The 12,601-nt window shown below is 43.1% G+C and overlaps 1 pseudogene across 1 annotated transcript in view; it reads left to right on the top strand.

Annotated features, from left to right (window-relative positions):
* The window catches only part of LOC144754207 (E3 ubiquitin-protein ligase TRIM39-like), a 214,047-nt pseudogene that overhangs the window by 18,555 nt on the left and 182,891 nt on the right, over positions 1–12,601 (top strand). The window lies entirely within an intron of this gene.

Here is a 12,601-nt window from a genome sequence, read left to right as displayed (position 1 = left end):
TCACGTGATACACTCACTGAGTCATCAACGTGATGGCGTTCACGTTGCAGGGAATTCATTGGCTGAGACAGCCACAGCGGTAGCAACTAAATCGGCTTCCGTAGCTACAAAAAAGCGTGCAGTAAAAAATATTGACGGTGAAACATTGCTGGCAGTGAAAACATCATCAAAAGGCGACTGCTCAGCGCTACCGATCAATTACCCACTCAATTATACATACAAAATCGATGCAAACTCCGTCCCTTTTGCTCGAATCCCTGGAGTGGGGGATAGAGTAATTCCAAACACGGACAGGAGAGGCTTGTTAATAGTAGACGCACATATGGGTGAGGGTCTTAGACACCTCAAGCTTAAAGATTCTCTAGAAGAATTAAAATCAACATACTGGTGGCCAGGTATGAGCCTGGATCATCACCTATTTGCAAAAAATTGTCCAGACTGCAACAGAGATCGCAGTGGAGACCGAGACGGTATATTGCCATGGCGTCTTCCCCAATACGGATTCAGCTATGGACATAAAATCACCCAGGATGAATAAGGCGTCATATTAACATACAGAGACTATTCTCACTTATAATGTAGACCCCAACTTTCGGCTGACGTCTGAACTATTATAAAAGATTTGCGAGTCTATAATGGCATATACGCTAGAAACATGCTACGTTCTGACCAATATCTTTCCCTTAGCTCTCGAGCTTATGGGGGGTGCCTGGCCAGAATGAGCATTGCATTGCGGGACTCTTCTCACTTCCTTCCTGAGGGAAACGGGATGGTGTAAAGAAAAAACCAAGGCATAGAGCAAATCTGTAATGGAGAAGGTATTAGGTTCGGGAGCTGGGTGGGTCAAACATCTAATAAGTGTCCAACGTAGTCTAAACAATCTGCCAAGAAATTCTCTGAGAGGTCTCAGTCCGTACGAACTATTGTTTGGGACTAGAATGTTAGTCCAGGACTTAGATAGTCAGACTTCAGTGGTTAAAGAAAAATGCTTTGATATCAAAGATCGCTTGGCTATTTTACAGGACTTAAATGAAACAAGAAGAGACCTGAGCAACATAAAATTGAAACAACAGCCAACAACCACTGAAGAGAAACCACCTGTCCCAGCAAGGCCTGTCTGGATTCCAAAGATCGGGGATCTGGTCAGAGATAAGATCGCGGTAAAGAAGGAATTTGGGCCTTCTTACAGAAAAGCAGTTCCTGTCTTGTCTGTCAACGGGACAAGATCAGTAGTACTACGGCCCCTTGCTGGTAAAAAGGAAAACCGAGTTGTATCCATCGACCTGGTTAAACCACAATCATGTGGCCGATAACAAGTAGTAGGCCAAGTGGACTCCCAAGAAGTAGCAGAATACCAAAGTTTGCTACATCCACAGAGGTCCAAACTGAAAGACTGATCACATTTGAAAAATCTACAGTGAATCAACAAGGACTATGCAAAAAAGCAATAGAACTTAAACCTCTTAAAACCCAAATCAAAGCTTTTCAACAAGAAACACCAACCTACAATGATGTAACTACAGACTATTCTAATGAAACAAAGCAAATTCCAAAAGCAAAAAGTAATCCAGAAGCAATTGGAACAATTGACAGAACAGCATCAGGCTACTTCATCAACTTCGATGATTTTTCTGAGGATCCAAGTGAACCGGAAGTACAACCGACAATCAGAACTTTTAAAGACAAAGCTAAGGAACTTTTTCATCAACTAAAAGAAACCTATCTGATTTCTCCATGGGTTGAAATTTGGGTGGCATTTGGTGCATTTATCCTCATACTTTGGCTCATCATGGTACTATGCTTGGGACATTTCATTGAGGGAAAATATGCTAGAATTGACACAGCAAGTCAGAAAATCAACTTGGTCCTTAAACCACACACATCTTCACACGTCGAGAAAAGAGAACTTTCTTCAGTCAACTTCACAGCCAATCCTATACCCGGCGGGGTAGCATGGGACAAAACTGAATATGAAATTTATGGCCCGGTTGAACTTTTGAAATATCTACACCAATTTAAGATTTCATTAAGTGACTTTGTAAAACCAAGCACATTTGCTGATGATTGGGACTTTGAAAGTATTAATGATATGATGTCTGATCTTGTGATGTCTGCTAAATTTACAGAACATGATTATTTGCAAGGTTCATCTAATTATGATGAGATGTTTTGCTATAACCACTATGGTAACCATTATCTGCATAAATCTACTCAGCCTAGAAATGTTTTAAATTTTAACCAATGGGAACATTGTGCAACTCCACCAAAAGGCAGTTCGAAACCATTTTATGATAAATATGCATACTTTTCAGGGTTTAACACAAGTAATCCAGAAACATTCTATTTCAAATTGTTAAATAAGACAGGAGTGAAAACCATGCTTACAAACACAAAATTGATATATTCAGACGCATTTTTTGAAAAAATGAATACATTTGGTTTTGATTTCTGGAACAGTAACATTGAAACGAAAACGATCTGGGGCACAAGAGATTGGCAAGTGCAAGGTATAGAATCTTTATTTAGAGCCTGCATGATCCCAGAACAAATTATATTCTTGAATGACACCATTCAACAGACTACCTGTCTTGGCTTAGCCAAAATCAAAGACTTAAACAAACCGTCTATTCCGAAGCCAACAACGGACAGTAATATCACTACGGATGTTGAGATAGACGTAAACCATATTTTAAACCAAAACAGAACACATCCTGAATGGAAACAATGGTTGATCTGGCCCACAGACACAAATAACTGTCAAGACAGATTCCTGAACAAATTACAGGGGTTCAAATTGACCAGGCCAGACCCTAGATACGCCCAGAGACAGCATCCAGGGATAGTAACTACCTACAGTGTGGGCAAGCTCTGCCTCCAATGGCTACATACCTCCACACTGGCTGAAATTAAGCAACACCTAACTTTACTTCAAGAAGGTGCTGACTTGCGTGATTTCATTATGGGACCACGCAAACAGCGTCAAAAACGTTTCATAGCGGCCTCTATATATGCAGCTTATAACGAAGCTTGGAAAGAAACTCAAATTTAGACTGCAGAAAGAATACGGGAAATTGACCGTGTTAATTTGGAAAAATCACTTTCTGTTGTGGACAATGGGTTAATGACTCTGTCTTCCAGAATATATTCACTGGACAGCATTGTGTCTTCAGCAATCGATATAATAGAGCAAGACTTACTGATGTTGCAACACGGTCAGTCACAATTACGTTCTATTGTACAGCTTGGCTGGACGTTACAAAATCTGCGTTCAGGCTATGTGCCTTGGCGTTTAATCAACACAACGTCATTATTTAATATCTTTAACCTTACTGATAAACAAATCAGTTTGGCACAGAAGGGTGCTGACTATACAATTCTGAGCATTGAAAAACTTGAGAGATTACCATTGACAATGTCAGAACGACCTGTCATTGAATGGATAATACATGGGATAATACATATTCCGATAACGACTTTCCAGTTTCAATACTGCCAAAAATATATACAGGCAGGCTAGTATGAAAGGTTGGGTAAAGGATACATTAAGTCAACATGGGACTTGCCCTATACACACACATGTGTCAGTAATAAAGGACAGAGTGTATTTCTTAGTGGCAATAATTGTGCAAGATCACTAAGCGGTATACTTCTGTGCCAGGGTATTCGTTTGCATGGGGCCTGTGAAGGGACTTCAAATAACCTTTCATGTCACCAGCTAGGCACACCTGCAACACAAATAGAACCATTCTTTAGGCGACTCTCGAACGGGAGTTACATTCTAATTGTAGATCGCAGATGTTGCAGCCTGCTGCCCGGAAAACCTTATCTCGTAAGCGTGACTACGAAGGTCATGTGCTGTGAACGAGTATTGTTCCCGAATGATACTCCAGACAGGGAGGCAAGGTTATGGCCCAATTTTAATTTCTCTTCTATTCGAATTGATACTTTAAGCAGAATGAAGACTGTGCTCCTACAGACGCCAACCCAGTTGACGTCATCAAAAGAAACGTATGATCTCCAAGTTGCAAGGACAACGGCAGAGATTCATTCATTGCTATCAACCAATAGCCCCATACACTTCGCAGAAATACTGAACGAAATCTTAAATATTTCTGATACGAGCGGTATCGCAAGTGTATTTAAGACAGTTTTTTCAGGCGCTTTGACCCCATTCAAAGCCATCCTTGGTATTTTTCCTAACTTCGTCCATTCCATCTTTGGCGGACTACCTCTCCTGTTGGGACTAGTAGCAGGCGTCCTATTTTTGCTACTTTTGCTTCGATATGGCAAACCGTGTCACAGACATGACTCCAGCAACAATGGAAGAAACGATCCTAGCTATCCGCTACCGGGACCGCATAACTAAAGTCCTTGGATTAGCACGGCTACGAGATTTAAATATGACCTGGTTTCTTTCATTCAGACCCTTGTGGCAGTCTTGTGTTATGCCTGTATTAAGGTGCTTGCTATGCGGCGAAGAATGCGTGTTGGACACCTGTCTTACACTACAATCAGAAGTGCCATTGGATGCAGAGACTTTGTTGAGTCCAGTTAAGGCTCATGCATTGTGCTGTCCCCAGCGGCTACCAATCCTGATGACGGCATTCGTGGAGACTTCACCACTGCGATTGAAGGGTAGTGAAGTACAAGATGAAAGCAGCATCGATCAGGTACGACCTTCTGTCAGCAATACTGATCTAACCATCATTGAAAGCAATCATGCTCATGAATGCATGGTAGCGTCATTTTCCAGCCTAGTCGAACTCTCACCTGAAGCTGAGCCGAACATCTAAATGATATGATGTTTTCACCAGAACAGAAGGAATAACTTTAAGCAAAACGTGCACACAGCGTTCCCTGAACTCTGAATTTGGCCTTCAAATTTGAAAACAAAACCACTGAGAATTTTTCGAGTCTGCTCCTTCAAGCTGGAACTTTTTCTCCAATATTTACCTATCAGGCACTTATCTTCTGCTTAGAGTGGACTATTCTTAGAGAACATAAAACTTCTATTTTTAAGTACCTCCAGAAGACATTACCTCGACCTCTAGGTTATTTACAAGTAGAATTACATTTCTATGTGATGAAATGGTCTCGCACTTTTTCTTCTGCTTTAAGAGCCATTTCATGTGTTATTTTCGCAAATCATTCATGCTGATATCAAATGTGCATCCTCCTTTTGAATGATTACACTGCTTGAATGCATACAGTAACTATATTCATTTTTCATGTGTTACGCTAATCCATTTTCTATGCAAATTAATGTATTTTGGGGCGGTTTAAATACACATTCGAAAGTTAGTTATGCTATGTTATGTTTACTATGCTTAGGTTAGTAAATATGGACATAGATTCCGTGGAGTGGGTGTGATGTATTTCCTATGGGAACTGTATCGATATTCCTGTTTCTGACCCTTGTCCGGTTAATAAATCAATAGTGGCCATACAACGGCACAGAAACCCGTTTTCTGATTAGGTCATAGCGCATGCTAACACATTAGGCAAGCACTATTCCTCCAGCCCCCATAGAAGGCATACCGAGTTCTCAAAACAAATCAAACCTCCAGCAACCTGGGAAAACCCCGCAGCTATTGTTTTGATTTAGCCAAGAACTCCAGTAAAGAATGTAAGAACGACCAGTTCTTATGACATCCTTATTGTTGTATTTATGTCCATCCTTACGTCAATCTCGGCACCTTTCAGGTATAAATATTACCGACATTGCCCTAAGCAACACACGGTGGTGGTGACGAGATTGGAGCAGCGAGACTTGCCGAGGAGCCCAGCTGATGCAGAAAAAGGCCACGGACGCTGCCCCTCTCTTTTGACGCGCTGAGAGAGAGACGCTGCCTTTTCTCCTGCCGAGAAATCCAGCCTCCAGCGTTCCCAACCGCCCTCGCAGGCAACTGGGATATCGAGTCCTGAGATTGAGATACCAGCCCTCCAGCCTTCTAAATCCCAGGTACAGAACTGAATAACCCCTCACAGAGAATTCTTGAATCAGATCCTTGGCAAAGCAAACTTAACTTAAACTGCTACTTATCTACTCCCGCCCACGTATTAGGCTTAGGTCAGGTACACTGGGGTAGGCGTATTTAGAAGCACCAGTTGAGTACGATTAGTCAAATGTATATATGTATGTATCTATTTTATCCATTTTAAGTATCATATGGCTAAGAAACCATATCAATGCTTTTACAGTAGTATTTTATAATTCTGTTTTTACTGTATGCACTTTACTTAACTATAAGTATTGCAATAATAGCGATTCATTTCTCTTGTACGAGAAAAGAGACTGATCAATAAATAACACCTTTTTATTGAACACGCCCGTCTCTTCTTTTCTCTACAATCTGGTGAAACTAAGAATGCACGTACTGGCTGAGTAAAATAAGTTATCTTTTGTTTTCACACGACTCTAGAGATATACTCTTGATTAGGGGAGAGCAAAGTTGTCATGTTCTATGGTTCTCAGAAACTAAATCCCTTCTTGTCTATCCAGGGAGGTTAAACTCCTCCTTGCCTATTCGAGAAAGTTTCTAGTGAACTCTGAGCTAGCTGGCACACCCATAACTTTAAGTCTAATATCGTCAGTAGAAGACCTAGTTAACCACAGTCCTACGTCTATACTATTGAAGATATTATTCCAATGCGCAGAGCCTATTGGGAAAATAGGAACTACACTACACAAGTTGACATCATGTATACATTGCTCCAAACTTGACCTGCTCCCATTCCAAATCACTAGAATGTCATCGATGAATCTCAAGTATAAAAGTGTATGGTCCCGCCATCTTTGATCCTTTAGAATAAGTGTATCTTCAAAGTGTGCCATGAAAGGATTGGCATATGAAGGCGCTCCAGGAAATCCCATTGATGTGCCAGTCCTTTGAAGATAATACTGTGTTTTCAAGATGAAGTAGCTTTGAATGGAGACTCCCCAGCCTTCTTCCATGAACTACAGGTTCGGCTCCTATCACTTGACCCTGGGCTATTGATACTTGGGGGCGATTTTAACCTGTTAATGGACCTTTCCAGGGACAGCACATCTACCTCCTCAGACACGAAACCTTGTGCCCGACAAGCTCTTAAGGACATATGCGCTCATTTTTCCTTGATAGATGTCGAACATACACTGCACTTACACCTTCCAGAATTCACTCACTATTCGGCGTTTCATAATACGTAGACCAGATTAGACTATTGGCTGGTCTCCCCAGGGTTTGCTGGCTGGCTGGGTGGCTTACTTACTCTCCCCCGTACACTCTCGGATCACTCTCCGGTTGTGCTTCGCTTGAATATCCCCAGACCGGGTGGCTACGAAAGACAATGGCGCTTTCCTGGAAGTGCACTGCTGGATCAGGTTTTTAGTGAGGAAGTGAGACAGGCGATCGAAGGACTACTTTGCAATCAACACCCGGTCAGTTGACACCTGGGCCGTACTCTGGCAGGGGTTCAAGGCATATATTAGAGGAGTCTGTATTGCCAAACATGCTGATGTCCTGCGGGATCTCCGCTCTGATTTAAACCGCATTGAAACTGATATAGCGGCTTTGGACCGTGAACTACTTGTCGCAGTCTCCAGCACGTTGGCGCCGTAGCGAGAGTTACTGTTCCTTAATAAACAACACGTTGCGTGACAGTATGGCGAGGGCGGGAGACCTGGTAAATTACTGGCGCACACCCTACGCCATCCGCGAGACTGTGCTTACATCACGGAAATCACTGGTCCGAATAACACCCTGTTACACTCTACCCCTGACATACGCGAACATTTCCTTTCATATTATAAAATGCTGTATACTTCCAGACTTACTGGGGATCTACGGGACCAGGGGAGCTATTTGGCTGAAATTGCACTTGTATACTTAGTGCGATATATGCAGGATTTTCTGTCCGTTCCCATTTCCCAGGATAGCATTATAGAGGCTATTGATGTACTACGGGGTTCCTCGGCGCCTGGCCTTGACGGCTTTTCTGCCAATTTTTATAAAGCATATAAAGACATCTTGGTCCCTCGGTTAGTTGAGGTCTATGCAGAGGCACTGGAGGTGGGCATCCTTCCTCCAACATTCAGAGAGATGGTCATTATTCTCCTTCCCAAGCCAGGCAGAGACCCTAAACTGTGTAGCTCACATAGGCCATTGTCTTTATTGGACCTCGATTATAAAATATTAGCTAAGGTAATAGCAATACGATTGTCCGTGTTAATGGAATCCATTATTTCGCCGACACAGTCCGGTTTTGTACCACATAGATCCACCTCATTGAATCTGCGGACCCTATTCACTGTATTGTACAGAATTGATCCTGCCACGCCGGCTGCCTTGATGCACCTTGATGCCGAAGAGGCATTCGATTCACTCGAATGGCCTTTTTTCCTCTGTCATGCGACGCATGTCCATGCCGGAATGCTTTGTTTCTTCGTGGCGCTTCTGTACACTGTTCCCACCGCTAGATTACGCCTGAATGGCACTCTATGTGACCCCTTCACCCTGTCTCGGGGTACTAGAAAAGGTTGCCCCTTCAACCCAATGCTTTTTGTTCTGACCATGGATCCCCTGGTGCGCCATTTTCAGGAGAAGCACTTGCACCGTGGCCTCCAATTCCGCACTGGCCCCCTTCTGGTTTCACTTTACGAGGACGATACTATCTTATACGTTAGGATGCCCCAGCTCAACCTGGAACCCTTGATCTTGGAAATTGTCCGATTTCGGAAGTTTTCTGGGCTCAGCATCAATTGGCATAAGTCAGTTATTTTCCCACTAACGGCTGACACGACTGCCTGGACTTGTGAGTTCCCTCTTGAGTGGTGCAGTGACGCGGTTAAATATCTTGGTGTTTATGTCCATCTAGATACTGCCACTATGATAAGGCTAAACTACGGCAGGGCGATTAGCTCCCTTGAATCGCACATCGAGAAATGGATACGATTGCCGTTATCAATGGCTGGGAGAGTTGCCATAATAAAAATGGTGGTCCTCCCCCTGTTTCTATATCTATTTATTAATATTTCAATCCCTCTTATGAAGATCTTTTTCTCACAACTGCGTACACTGTTGCTGCCCCTTATCTGGGGCGACAAGACACCTCGGGTTCGCTTTCAGACATTGCCTCTGCCTGAGGCAGATCTTGTGCTTCCACGCCACCTATCCACTATCCTGCCTACGGGATTCACTCTGGACCCACAAGACATTTAAACTGTCTCCACCACGTATTGGGCGTGGGACAAGTTGCGTAGATTGTTGGGACTCGAGCTACTCTACTCTCCGGAGTTGCCCCTACCTAATCCTTCATGGTTTCCAATTACAGGTGAAGTCTTGGTCCAGCGCACACTGGAGAAATTTTACATTCGCACGATAGGAAATCTATTTCCTGAGGGCCATTTCTTCTCAATATCGGAAGAGGCCAGATTCACAGAACGCTCCTTCATAGACACCTTTGTCATGACACGCATGCACTCCATGCTTCGGGCCACATTCCCTTCATTCCCTTCGGCTCCCGAGCCAACCCCGCCACTGACACTGCTGATACAGAACCCTACCGGTGCGCATTTGGTCTTGAAACTATATAAACAATGTGGGGCGGCCAGACCTGTATCTGACGCCAAGATACCAGCGGCTTGGGAGGTAGATTTGGGTGGGTCCATTACTGACGACCAATGGGAGCAGTGCTGTAGGGCTACCAAAGAGGTCTCATTGAACAGCAGACACAAGCTTCTTCATTTTAAGTTCCTTCGCGGAATGAATCACACTCCCGCACGCTCACATAGAATAGATCACAACAGGCCACATCACTGCCGGAAGTGCTTTGCCCCATTTGCAGACTTTGCTCACCTCACCTGGACATGTCCCAAGATACACCACTACTGGTCCCTTGTCCACTCCACATTGGGGGACATACTGTCCATGCAGTTAATACCCACCCCTGAGGTCGCACTGCTGGGTTATGTGGTTAACTTACCTCGGAAGGTTAGAAAGCTAGCAGCTCTGGGATTCCTCTTAGCCAAACGAGAAATTGGTTTATTATGGGGTAGTAATAGAGTTCCTTTCCTTCAGGCATGGCTCCGGAGCCTGGCATTTTGCAATGTTAACTGCGCAGAATACTACACTCTGATCCCTAGTTCGTCACGCCCAGTGGACATCTGGGGCCCGTATAGGGACTACATTGCCAAACAGCAGCGGGGCTCGCAAGCGGCAAGTGGTATTGTTCCTGAGGGGATTGGTTAGTCACCAGTCCGGTGGCGAATTGTCTTGGGTGATCTATCTTCTTCCTACTGTCGCTTTCATTACGATGTCATCTGCAATTTTTTGATTGCTGGGAAGGTTTTTGTCTTTCTGTATGACGTGTCACTTTATTGATTTAATCGGATGTATATTTTCTTCTTCTGACCATGTTACACCGTCTACTTACTTTGATTTCTGTGAACTTTTTACACTATATTTGTTATACATGTGCTTTATTTTTACCAATGCTGCATTCCGCACTGTAATAATTATCCTATTTCTGCATGCAAAACCTGGAAAATAAAGTCTTAAATTTTTTTTTTTTAAATCATACTGTTGCCATGCTTGGGGTTGGTGCCAGTTTTCCTGCTCTGCCTGTTCCCTGTTGCAGACTCTGCATCAGCGTGTTGCCTGCTCACTCACTAATCCTGCCTGTTCCCAGCTGCGGCCTTGTATTAGGTTGGTGCCTGTTCCCACTTGCAGACCCTGTAAAGGGCTGGTGTCTACGCTCTCAGTGTGGCAGGTTGCTTGACACAGACGCCTTTATGAGTCTGTTGCCGGTTTTCTGTTACAGACCACGTACGGCCATTGTCTTATTCCTGCTTCAGACCTTGTAAAGGGCTGGAACCTGCTCTGTTGCCTACTCTGCAGAAAACAGTTTGACTCTTGTCATACACCATGAAAGCACTTGATGTCTGTGCCACTCTCTCTAGCTGCTTGTTTCATGTCTTCTACTCTGCATGGTGTCTGCTGTCTTCTCTCACAGATCCTGTATGAGTCTGATACATGCTCTCAATATGTATGTTTTATGTCACAGAGGCTGGCACTTGCTCTCTTGCTATGACTGTCTGTTCTCTGTGGCAAATCCTGAATGGGGCATGTGTTTTCTGTCACTTTAGCTCTCTGTTTTCTCTGTCACAGACCCTTTATGAGGCTGGTTGCTCTCCTGTTGTGCCTGTCTGTTCTCTGTCAGAGAACCTGTAGGACTCTGGTACCTGCTGTATCATTATGTCTGTTCTCTGTCACCATCCCTGTAGGAGGCTGGTACATGCTCCCTCCCTGTGTCTGTTCTCTGTTACAGACCCTGCTTGTGGTTGGTGCCTGCAGTCTTCCTGTGTCTCTTTTCTGTCACAGATCCTGCATGTGGCTTGCACTTGTATAGAACGAGGTCCTGATATGTTTATTCAGTCAATGAGATGTAGATGTAACACATTCAAGAACTGAGCCAAAACACTGACACCATTGTCTGTGTCCTTCCCTGTGATACTTAGGGCTTGTGCTTACAATCTGGATTTGTGTGTCTGGTACTTACATTATTAGTGTATGCTGGTACGTACCATTTGGGTACATGTGGCAAACAACCAGTGCCATTTAAGTGGGAGAGACTTATTAGTATTAGAGTCTTGAGAAAGATGGTAATCTATCAATAAGACCATCGAAACGCGTTGACGCCCTACAGCACGATCAAGGGAGAAAAGACCTAGCCTGTAGACTAATGAGTATATAGTGCCAGGATTGTGTCTATATGAAATCTTACAAACGTGCAACACCAATTGACAAGTTGTATGTCTTGTATATGTCTCTCCTTTTCTTTCCCCTCTTCTTTGAGCATCGCAAGTGTTAAATATTTACATTGTTTTTTTAAAAATGTATGTGTATTGATTGTTTTTCAACAAATTTGTTTGTATATTTTTATCCTTGGCTCCCTGTGAGCGGTTTTTAATGATTTAATTGTATATGTATGAATACTTTTTTATAATAAATAATGAACTACATTGTTGTTTAAGTGTATTAGTCAGGGAAGTGTTTTAGTGGGGTTAACAACTAGGGTGGCCAAGACACCTACTCTAGGTTGTCCCATGTAAGATTGGTTCATCAAGGGAAGTAAAAAGAATTCGCTTACATGTGGCAGGTACTGTAGTGACTCTGGGCCCAATTCACAGAACTAACTTAAGACAAAATCCTAAACTTACTACCATTTTGGTATTCACAGAAGGCACTTACTCACTTCGGTATTTACAGAAGGCATTTTAGGAGTCCTAAAGTTAGGACTCCTGACTTTAGGACTCCTAAATACCTTCTGTGAATACCGAAAGTCTTAAAGTTAGGATTTTTCTCAGTTTAGTAGTAGTAAAGTTAAGAGTCCTAACTTTAGGACTCCTAAATGCCTCCTGTGAATACTGAAAGTCTTACAGTTAGGATTTTTCTCAGTTTAGGAGTAGTAAAGTTAGGACTCCTGACTTTAGGACTCCTAAATGACTTCTGTGAATACTGAAATGAGTAAGTGCCTTCTGTGAATACCAAAATGAGTAAGTGACTTCTGTGAATACCAAAATAGTAGTAAGTTTAGGATTTTGTCTTAAGTTAGTTCTGTG

Source organism: Lissotriton helveticus, chromosome 5_1, assembly GCF_964261635.1.
Source record: "Lissotriton helveticus chromosome 5_1, aLisHel1.1, whole genome shotgun sequence".
NCBI classification, from domain to species: Eukaryota; Metazoa; Chordata; class Amphibia; order Caudata; family Salamandridae; genus Lissotriton; species Lissotriton helveticus.
The sequence above is the reverse complement of the archived record's forward strand: the minus strand, read 5'-3'. Positions and strand labels throughout refer to the sequence as shown.